General features: G+C 36.8%; 1 non-coding gene across 1 annotated transcript; it reads right to left on the bottom strand.

Annotated features, from left to right (window-relative positions):
- Positions 1 to 806: 806 nt before the first annotated feature.
- Positions 807 to 913, bottom strand: LOC111819313 (U6 spliceosomal RNA). Its single transcript, XR_002823013.1, has one exon. It is a non-coding gene; the product is annotated as a U6 spliceosomal RNA (small nuclear RNA).
- Positions 914 to 10,445: the final 9,532 nt, after the last annotated feature.

Genomic DNA, 10,445 nt, shown 5'->3' with positions numbered 1-10,445 from the left:
GGAAGTCAGAACATCAGGAAACAAAAACCTGAATAAACTCTTGACAAGGCAATAAAAAACATTTCTAATTAATTCTTGAGAAGTCATCAGAAAAACTTTTTTTTTAAATAGATGATTAGAAAGGAGCTCTCCAATCTCCTAACAAAGTTCAATACTTTTGTGTTTGCTCCACATCCTCCTTTCCACTTCTCTTCTTTTTTTCTTGTGTATTTAAACTTCCTTATACACACAGGGGAACTTAAAGGAAATAATTTCTCAGATTCCACATCATGCTTTAGGTACCAATTATTCTGTTTTCCTTTTCAGAGCCAACTTCTGTATATAGTTATCTCTATGTGCTTCTCTCACTTCAACTCTTAGTCCTTATTTGTCTTCCCTCTGTCTTCTACCAAACCCATACCACCAAATTCTTCCTCACTAATGTCAGTCACTCATTCAAATGACATCACTTCTTTCATAATATTTGATTTCTCGGCAGAATTCAATACTGTTAAACTTCTATGTTATCTTTTCAAATATTTTTACTCTTTGTTCATTTTTACATGCTCTCTTTAAATTTTTGCAATAGCTTGACTACTGTTTCTTATTACTCTGTGTGAATTAATACTCTTTTACTTGGATCTTAAATGTTGGCATTCTGGAAGACATAACCTTAGGCCTCTTTCCCATTTTACCTCATTTTTTTTTTTTTAAACTGTTTTCATTTTAATGATCTGAGTTAGTAATAAAAAAATACACAAAATTGTCTTTCACATTTCCATACATTGCATTATAGACCACTTGAAACTCTGGGCTATAGATGCAGAAAAAATGTGGAACGCTTCATGAATTTGCATGTCATCCTTGCACAGGGGCCATGCTAATCTTCTCTGCATCGTTCCAATTTTAGTATATGTGCTGCTGAAGCGAACACTTACAGCATTCTTAATCACAGGTTCAATTACTTCTTACATGTAGATGACTCAGAAGTTTATATATCTATCCCATACTTCTATTCTGAGCTCTATAAACTCCATATAAATATAGTCAAGTATTTCTCTCTTCCCTCTTTTCTCTCCCTTTCCCTTACTCTCTCCTTTTTCCTCTCTCTCTCTCCTATTCTCTTGCTCTCTCTCACCTTGCTGTGAACTGATCCAAGACAATTTGCTGCTCAACAATCACCAGATTCTTTTGGAAAAATCAGCAGGATCTGTTGATTATATATAGATGGAGGATTTATATACAATGATACCACAACTTTGTTGCAAGGTAGTACATAGAAATGAGAGCAAATCTCAAACCAAATTCTGCCAATTATGCAAACTATTAATAGCAATTAGACATAAAAAGTGTCATGCAGTTCTATCCTCAGGTGCTCAGATATTCACCTTGGATTTCAGGCAGACAACAATTTTTTTTTATGGCAGAAACAGTCACTGTGTCCTTGACAAAGTGATAAGATACAGGTCAAACAGATCACAAGACCTTGAGACTGGATGCCAAGGTAATGGCTGCTGGGCTTGACCAATTATTATATTTTGTTCATGTAAGAACTGTGGAGACTTTTTAGAAAATTCTGAATATAACTCACTTCACCAATGCAAAATATTTCCAACATTACTGCTGATAATTAAGAAACCATCTGGTGTAGATTCTGATCTTGATATGAAGTACTTAAGCAATCCTCTGGAGAGTGTGGACTCTTGATTAAGGTACATCAATTTCACACTCTATACTGAAGTGATTTGAAGCAAATGACCACAGAGTCTAAATAAAACAAATCTATTCATAAACCTCAAATGCACTTCCCACTGAAAATATTTATATCAAAAATTCATGATGTATCTCCGTGAAACTTGTTTTTTCATATCTTCTAACCTCACAGAACATCATAAAACATCTATTTTTTGACCCTTTCCTTCTATATTAAGAAAAAAAAAAAACACCACTGCTAGTGTGTCCATTCCAACTCATAGCAACTCTACAGGGTAGAGTAGAACTGCCCCATAGGGTTTCCAAGGAGCAACTGGTGGATTCTAACTGCCAAACTTTTTAGTTAGCCGACAAGCTCTTAACCAGTGTACCACCATACTGGATCAATTTTACTTTATAAAAATCTCTGAATTCTCTTAATTACCCAGAATCTCTGCCACAAACTTTCTAGTCCTAAATCAAATTAAAAAAACAAAAAACCTTGTCGTCCAGTCGATTCTGACTCATAGAAACCTATAGGACAGAGTAGAACTGTCCATAGGTTTTCCAATGAGTTGCTGCTGGATTTGTACTGTCGACTTTTTGGTTAGCAGCTGAGCTCTTAACCACTACACCACCAGCGGACCTGTCTACCGTCATGTTTCACCTGGCAAACATTCTCCTGCACCTACCATTGTTACCTTCTGGATTATTCCCCACAATACTGGTTTTAAACAATAGCTTCCCTTTGCTATTAGGATAAAGATCAAAGACAATGGAGAATCTACTTCCTCAGAAGAGTATTCCTTGAATCCCTCAGGTTAGGTCAGATGCTACTAGTTTTTAAGGTACCTTCTGTCTTTCCCACATAAGCAGTATTAAAACAACTGTCACTTATTATCACCTATGTGCCCATCACGCAAATCTTTGCTTCTCCAATGGAAGCACAGCAAATTGTCTGTTTTTCCTTAACATTGTATCTCCAATGAATAGTATAGTGCTTGCTGTTGAAAAATAGGCCTCATAATACGTTTACTGACTGGATAAATTAAAGGATCTGCTTAAGGCTTTTTTTTTCCCTCCCCCTTCTTAACCCAGTGTCTTTCCACTTTAACTGAATCATTTGTAAAGAGACACAAACAGAGGCTCCACTCCTGAAGAATAGCACCCAAGAACAAGTTTTTTTTCTTTTTTTTAACTTGCTCAAAGATGATGTGTATGTAGTCAGGGTGGAAAATTATTGAAGTTTTTCTGAATTTCTAGATTGAGTCATTTTTCCAGTTTTTACATTTGTAGGGCCCCATAATAGTGACTCTGTTCATCATAGCAGCCAACTCCATGTCTATATTAAATCATATATTGCATTATTCAATCATCTTATAATACTATGATGTTAGACGTTATTATTATCCTTATTTTAAAGATTAAGAAACAAGAGCTTAAAATAGTTAAGTAATTTTACCCAAAATCAGTGAGATTATGGCAGCAATGGAATGCTCAACTAGACTATTTTGCTTATAGATAATAACGGAGCATTGTCTAATATAGTGGCAGATAGATTATACAGGAATCAAATTGACTATCTCTACTATATCTGTGGAAAAAGATGATGGAGAAGTTCAATATCATCAGTCAAGACAAAGCCAGTGGTATTTGTATTTTAATTGGGATATTTGATATTTCATCTTAATTCTTCCTAAGGAAGACTGCACAGTTATTTCTCAAACTTTTCACAAAGTTTGGGTGAGGTTATTTTGATAAAGCTGTTTGTTCTGTTTTTACATGTAAATTATATATTTCATGTAAAAATTCCTTAAGGCCTTAACATACTTCTGTGACATCTTATTTCTCAAGAGAACTCTTAATTAAGTAAAATTTTCACTAGAGATGTTTTAGAATTTATCTAGTATCAAGTTTTCTGATAAATTTTCTATGATTTTAAGGTTCATTATAAAATTCACTTTCGTAACTTTAAAAATAAAGTAAATGTTAATCATCTTAAATAAAAACAATTATCACATATAATATCTTTTAACCATGGAAAATTCAAGCCACATAAAAGAGCATAAAGTAGAAGAAACGTGAAGATTTGGAGTGAAGTATCTGGAACGGAGAAAAATAGTCCATGCTTAGATCACAACCTCTTATTTAGTGGTGTATATGTAGTAAACAAGGAAACTCTGGTTGTGTAGTGGTTGAGAACTATGTCTGCTAACAAAAAGGTCAGCAATTCAAATCCATCAGGTGCTCCTTGGAAACTCTATGAGTCAGTTCTACTCTGTCCTATAGGGTCACTATGAGTTGGAATAGACTCAACGGCAATGGGTTTTTTGGTTTTTATGTAGTAAACAAAGGAGCCCTGGTGGCACAGAGGTTAAGCACTAGGCTGCTAACCAAAAAGTAGGCAGTTCAAACTCACTAGCACTCTGTGGGAGAAAGATGTGACAACCTGGTTCTGTAAAGATTACAGCCTTGAAAATTCTATGGAGCAGTTTTACTCTTTCCTGTAGGGTTGCTATGAGTTGAAATTGACTCGAGGACAACAAGTTTGGTTTTGGTTTATATAGTAAACTATTTCCCCTGAAAAAATAAACATTGAAGAGTAAATAGTTTTACTTAAGTTTCCCTACCTGAGGGGCCCTGGTGGAGCAATAGTTAAGAACTTGCCTGCTAACAAAATGGTTGGCAGTTCGAATTCACCAGCCACTACTTGGAAACCCTATGGGACAGTTCTACTTTGCTCCTATAGGGTCTCTATGAGTCAGAATCAACTCTAGGGCACATAACAACAACAACAACACCTATCTGTGGCCTTGAGAAAATCATATCGACAAAAGACCTATCAATCAGTCCGTAGCTCTCAGAGGACTTAATATCCCTGCAGTTAAGCACCTATATTACCTGAGTAATGGATGTTTGCACAACTTAGAAAGAAGCTAGTAATATGTTGGATGGATTTTTATATATCAAGATGTTTTATTTCAAATGACTTAAAAAAAAGAACAGTTAAGGGCTCTCTGAAATTTAATTTAAATAACCCTACAATGATCTAATTAAAAAATAAAAATAAATAGTGCTGAAGTGCAGTGCATGAAATGTAGTTACTGCTCATTAAATAACAATTGAAAGAATGATTCATGATCCTGAGAATTAAACATGACTTTGGCATATTTGGAATATAACAGAATTATTGACTGTTAAATAAATTAATTAGGCAAAATTTTCATTAATAAGATGAGGTTGTTTAAAATAATTGGCTTGTGGTTGGAGGAAAATAATAGAGTTCCAAGACTTTTCAAAATGTCATTAATAACATGAAACTTAAAACAATAAAATGTTTTAAGTATATGCCTTTGGCATTGAAAACAGTGGGCTTAAGGCCAAACGAGCTGCCCATCAGGAATGATTAACTTAGATACCAGGCGGATTGGAGATTCAAGTTGAAAGGTAATCAAACTATATAATCAATACATTCTGAAAAGACAGATAACCCAACTTAGTCACAACTTGGTCCCAAACGTAAATATCTTGTCCATTCAGTATCCATCTTCCCTAGGGTGCAGAGATTAAAAAAACTGAAATAATAAAGATTACATATTCTAGTTTATTGTGAAAATTCCCAAAAAATTCTTTTTCCTGAATCATATCATTTTTTTTTTCTGCAAAGAAAATATACTCTGTTGGTAAATGGATAAGTGGAGAAGTAGTTATGTAGATTGGAAGAGACACAGATAGGTAGATGGTGTCTTAGCCATCTAGTGCTACTATAACAGAAATACCACAAGTGGATAGCTTTAACAAAGAGAAATTCATTCTCTCACAGTCTAGTAGTCTAGAAAACCAAATTTAGGGTGTCAGCTCCAGGGGAAGGCTTTATCCCCCTGTCGGCTCTGAGGAAGGTCCTTGTCATCAATCTTCCAGGGACTAGGAGCTTCTCGGTGCAGGGACCCCAGGGCCAAAGGATACACTCTTCTCCTGGTACTATTTTCTTGATAGTATGAGGTCCCCACATCTCTCTACTCGCTTCTCTCTTTTATATCTCAAAAGAAATTGACTTAAAACACAATCAAATCTTGTAAATTGAGTCCTGCTTCATTAACACAACTGCGTCTAATCCTGCCTCATTAACATCTTAGAGGTAGGATTTAGGACACATAGGACAATCACATCAAATGACAAAATAGTGGACAATCACACAATACTGGGTGTCTTAGGCTGGGTTCTCCAGAGAAGCAAGACCAGTAAAGAGTATAAATACATATATAGAGAGATTTATATCAAGGAAACAGCTCACGCGTTTGTGGAATCTCGAACGTTCCAAGTCTGTGTATCAGGGTAGACGCCCCTCCCAATTCATGGAGCCGCAGAAGCTGACAAGCCCAAGATCGGCAGGTCAGAGATCAGGGCTCCTGCCCACAGCCTGTGAGGATTGATGAATTCCAAGATTGGCAAATAAGCTGACAGCTCAAGTCCCAAGAACAGGGGGTGAGATGACAGGAAGCAGCCACAGGATCCAGAGAGAAAAAACAGCCAGAACATCTGCTTATATTCAGATTCAGGCCACACCCCCAAGGAAACTCACTTTTATCTGATTGGCTACTCACAGTATATTCAGTCATGGGAGTGATCACATATAAACACTGAGAACCATGGCCCAGCCAAGTTGACACACAATCTTAACCATCACACTGGGAATCATGGCCTAGCCAAGTTGCACACATTATTGGGAGACACAATTCAACCGTTTCAGGAGGTAGCTTATAATCAGGAAACAATGTTACTGAAGGAAGAGGTCCAAGCTGGACTGAAAGCTTTGGTAAAGAAACAAAGCTCCAAGAATGGGCCAATACCAATTGAGATGTTTCAACAAATGGATACAGCACTGAAAATGCTCACTCATCTATGCCAAAAAATTTGGAAGGCAGCTACTTGGCCAACCTACTGGATAAGAACCATATTTATGCCTATTCAAAAGAAAAGTGATCCAACAGGATGTAGAAAATATCAAACAATATCATTAATATCACATTAATTTCAGCAAGTAAAATTTTGCTGAAAAAGATTCAAAAGCGGTTGCAACCGTACATCAACAGGGAATTGTCAGAAATTCAAGCTGGATTCAAAAGAGGATGTGGAACCAGGGATATCATTGCTTATGTCATATGGCTCATAACTGAAAGCAGAGCATACCAGAAAGATGTTTACCTGTGTTTTATTGACTATGCAAAGACATTAGACTGTGTGAATCATAATAAATTATAGATAACATTGTGAAGAATGGAAATTCCAGAACACTTAACTGTGCTCATGAGGAATCTGTACATAGATCAAGAAGCAATTGTTCAGACAGAACAAGGGGATACTGCATGGTTTAAAGTCAAGGAAAGTGTGCATCAGTGTCGTACTCTTTCACGATAGCTATTCAATCTGTATGCTGAGCAAATAATCCGAGAAGCTGGACTCTACAAAGAAAAAGGGAGCAGCAGAATTGGAGGAAGACTCATTAACAACCTTCATTATGCAGATGACACAACCTTGCTTGCTTAAAGTGAAGAGAACTTGAAGCACTTATTGATGAAGATCAAAGACCACAGCCTTCAATATGAATTACACTTCAACATAAAGAAAACAAAATCCTCACAACTGGACCAATAAGCACTGTCATGATAAACAGAGAAAAGATCGAAATCATCAAGGATTTCATTTTACTCAGATCCACAATCAACACCCATAGAAGCAGCAGTCAAGTAATCAAACCACGCATTGCATTGGGCAAATCTGCTGCAAAAGACCTCTTTAAAATGTTAAAAAGTAAAGACATCACCTTGAAGACTAAGGGGCGCCTGACCCAAGCCATGGTGTTTTCAATCGTCTGGTATGCATGTGAAAGCTGAGCAATGAATAAGGAAGACCAAAGAAGAAATGATGCCTTTAAATTACGGTATTGGTGAAGAATATTGAATATACCATGGACTGCCAAAAGAAAGAAAAGATCTGTGTTGGAAGAAATACAACCAGAATGCTCCTTAGAAGCAAGGACGGTGAGACTATGTCTCCCATATTTTGGACAGGTTATCAGGAGGGATCAGTCCCTGGAGAAGGACATCATGCTTGGTAAAGTAGGAAAAAAAAATATGCATCACCATCATGTCAATTCTGACTCATAGCGACCCTATAGGACAGGGTAGAACTACCCCATAGAGCTTCCAGGGAGTGCCTGGTGGGTTTGAACTGACGAGCTTTTGGTTAGCAGCCAAACTCTTAACCACTATGCCAATGTAAAGTAGAGGGTCATAGAAAAAGAGAAAGACCCTCAGGGAGATGGATTGCCACAGTAGATACAACAGTGGGCTCAAGCATAACAATTGTGAGGATGGCTCAGGACTGGGCAGTGTTTCATTCTGTTGTACATAGGGTTGCTATAAGTTGGAATTGACTTGATGGCACCTAACAACAACAACTCAATCCATAACAGATGGGCAGATCATAAAATCAATTATCCCTCTGTAACATCCTCAATAAGTTTAGGACATATCATTGTTGTTGCTTGTCATTGAGTAAATTTTAATTCATAGTTACCCCGTGTTGCATGGTAGAACTACCCCACAGGGTTTTCTTGGCTGTAATCTTTACAGAAGGTGATTGCCAAGTCTTTCTCCCTTAGAATCACTGTGAGGTTTGAACAGCTAAACTTTCGATTAGCAGCCAAGTACTTAACCATTTCCTTCACCAAATGGACATTATCTAGGGTGCTGAAAATATAATTTTTGCTGATAATAATCAACAAACCATGTTTGCTCCTCTATAGAACAAGTCACTTCAACAAAATTCAGAGGAATTATTAGTCCAATTAGCATTAAGGAGGATAATTGAAATATTATGAGGTAAAATTTAATACATTTGAATCTCAATCTTATATCAGCAATCATTTTAATGTACTAGATACATACATATATATGGCTATAAGTGATACTCCTATTGTTGTTGTTAGGTGCCATCTAATCAGTTGCAACTCATAGTGACCCTATGTCCAACAGAATTAAACACTGCCTGGTCCTTTACCATCCTCGCAAGTGTTGTTATGCTCCAGTCCATTGTTGCAGCCACTGTGACAATCCATGTTGTTGAGTGTTTTCCTCTTTTTCACTGACCCTCTACTTTACCAATCATGATGTCCTTCTCCAGGGACTGATCTCTCCTGATAACATGTCCAAAGTATGTGAGAGATAGTCTTGCCATCCTTGCTTCTAAAGAGCATTCTAGTTGCACTTCTTCCAAGACAGAATTTTTCTTTCTTTTGGCAGTCCGTGATATATTCAATATTCTTCACCAACACCACAATTCAAAGGGATCAATTCTTCTTCCGTCTTCTTTATTCATCATCCAGTTTTGACATGCATTTTAGGCAACTGAAAACACCATGGCTTGGGTCAGGCACCCCTTATCCTTCAAGGTAAAATCTTTGCTTTTTAACATTTTAAAGAGATCTTTTGCAGAAGATTTGCCCAGTGCAATGCGTGGTTTGATTACTTGACTGCTGTTTCCATGGGTGTTGGTTGTGGATCCAAGTAAAATGAAATCCTTGATGATTTCAATCTTTTCTCTGTTTATCATGATGATGCTTATTGGTCCAGTTGTGAGGATTTTTGTTTTCTTTATATTGAGGTGTAATCCATACTGAAGGCTGTGATCTTTGATCTTCATCAGTACTTTCAGCAAGCAAAGTTATGTCATCTTCATAATGCAAGTTGTTAATTAGTTTTCCTCAAATCCTGATGCCCTGTTCTTCTTCATATAGTACAGCTTCTCTGATTATTTGCTCAGCATACAAATTGAATAAGTATGGTGAAAGGATACAACCCTGACGCACAACTTTCCTGACTAAACCAGTCAATATCTCCTTGTTGTGTTTGAACAACTGCCTCTTGATCTATGTACAGGTTTATCATGAGCACAATTAAGTGTTCTGGAATTCCCATTCTTGGTAATGTTATCCGTAATTTGTTATGATCCACACAGTCAAATGCCTTTGCATAGTCAATAACACACAGGTGAACATCTTTCTGGTATTCTCTGCTTTCAGCCAGGATTCATTGAACGTCAGCAAGGATATCCCTCGTTCCACGTCCTCTTCTGAATACAGCATGAGTTTCTTGCACTTCTCTGGTGATACACTGCTGCATATGCTTTTGAATGATCTTCAGAAGAATTTTACTTGCATGTGATATTCATCATATCTTTCGATAGTTTCCGCATTCAGTTGGATCATCTTTCTTGGGAGTAGGCATTAATATGGATTTCTTCCAGTCAGTTGACTAGGTAGCTGTCTTCCAAATTTCTTGGCATAGATTAGTGAGCACTTCCAGTGTTGCATCAGTTTGTTGAAACTTCTCAGTTACTATTCCATCAATTCCTAGAGCCTTGTTTTTCGCCAATGCCTTCAGTGCAGGTTGGACTTCTTCCTTCAATATCACTGGTTCCTGATCATATGCTTCCTCCTGAAATGGTTGATACTCCTGGGTCTAGATAAAATTCGAAAGGTTATACTGTACTCTTACTTTAGTATCCATATTATACACTGGTATAAATGGATATTCAAACTGATATAAATTATGATCTACAGGTACGATACTATTTTTTTTATATTTTATTGTACTTCAGGTGAAGGCTTACAGAACAAGTAGTTTCTCATGAAACAGTAGTACACATGTTGTTTTATGACATTGGTTAACAACCCCACAACATATTAACCCTCTAACCTCTCAACCTTCTCT

This window comes from Trichechus manatus, unplaced genomic scaffold, assembly GCF_000243295.1.
Source record: "Trichechus manatus latirostris isolate Lorelei unplaced genomic scaffold, TriManLat1.0 scaffold00350, whole genome shotgun sequence".
NCBI classification, from domain to species: domain Eukaryota; kingdom Metazoa; phylum Chordata; class Mammalia; order Sirenia; family Trichechidae; genus Trichechus; species Trichechus manatus.
This window is presented reverse-complemented; position numbering and strand designations above follow the sequence as displayed.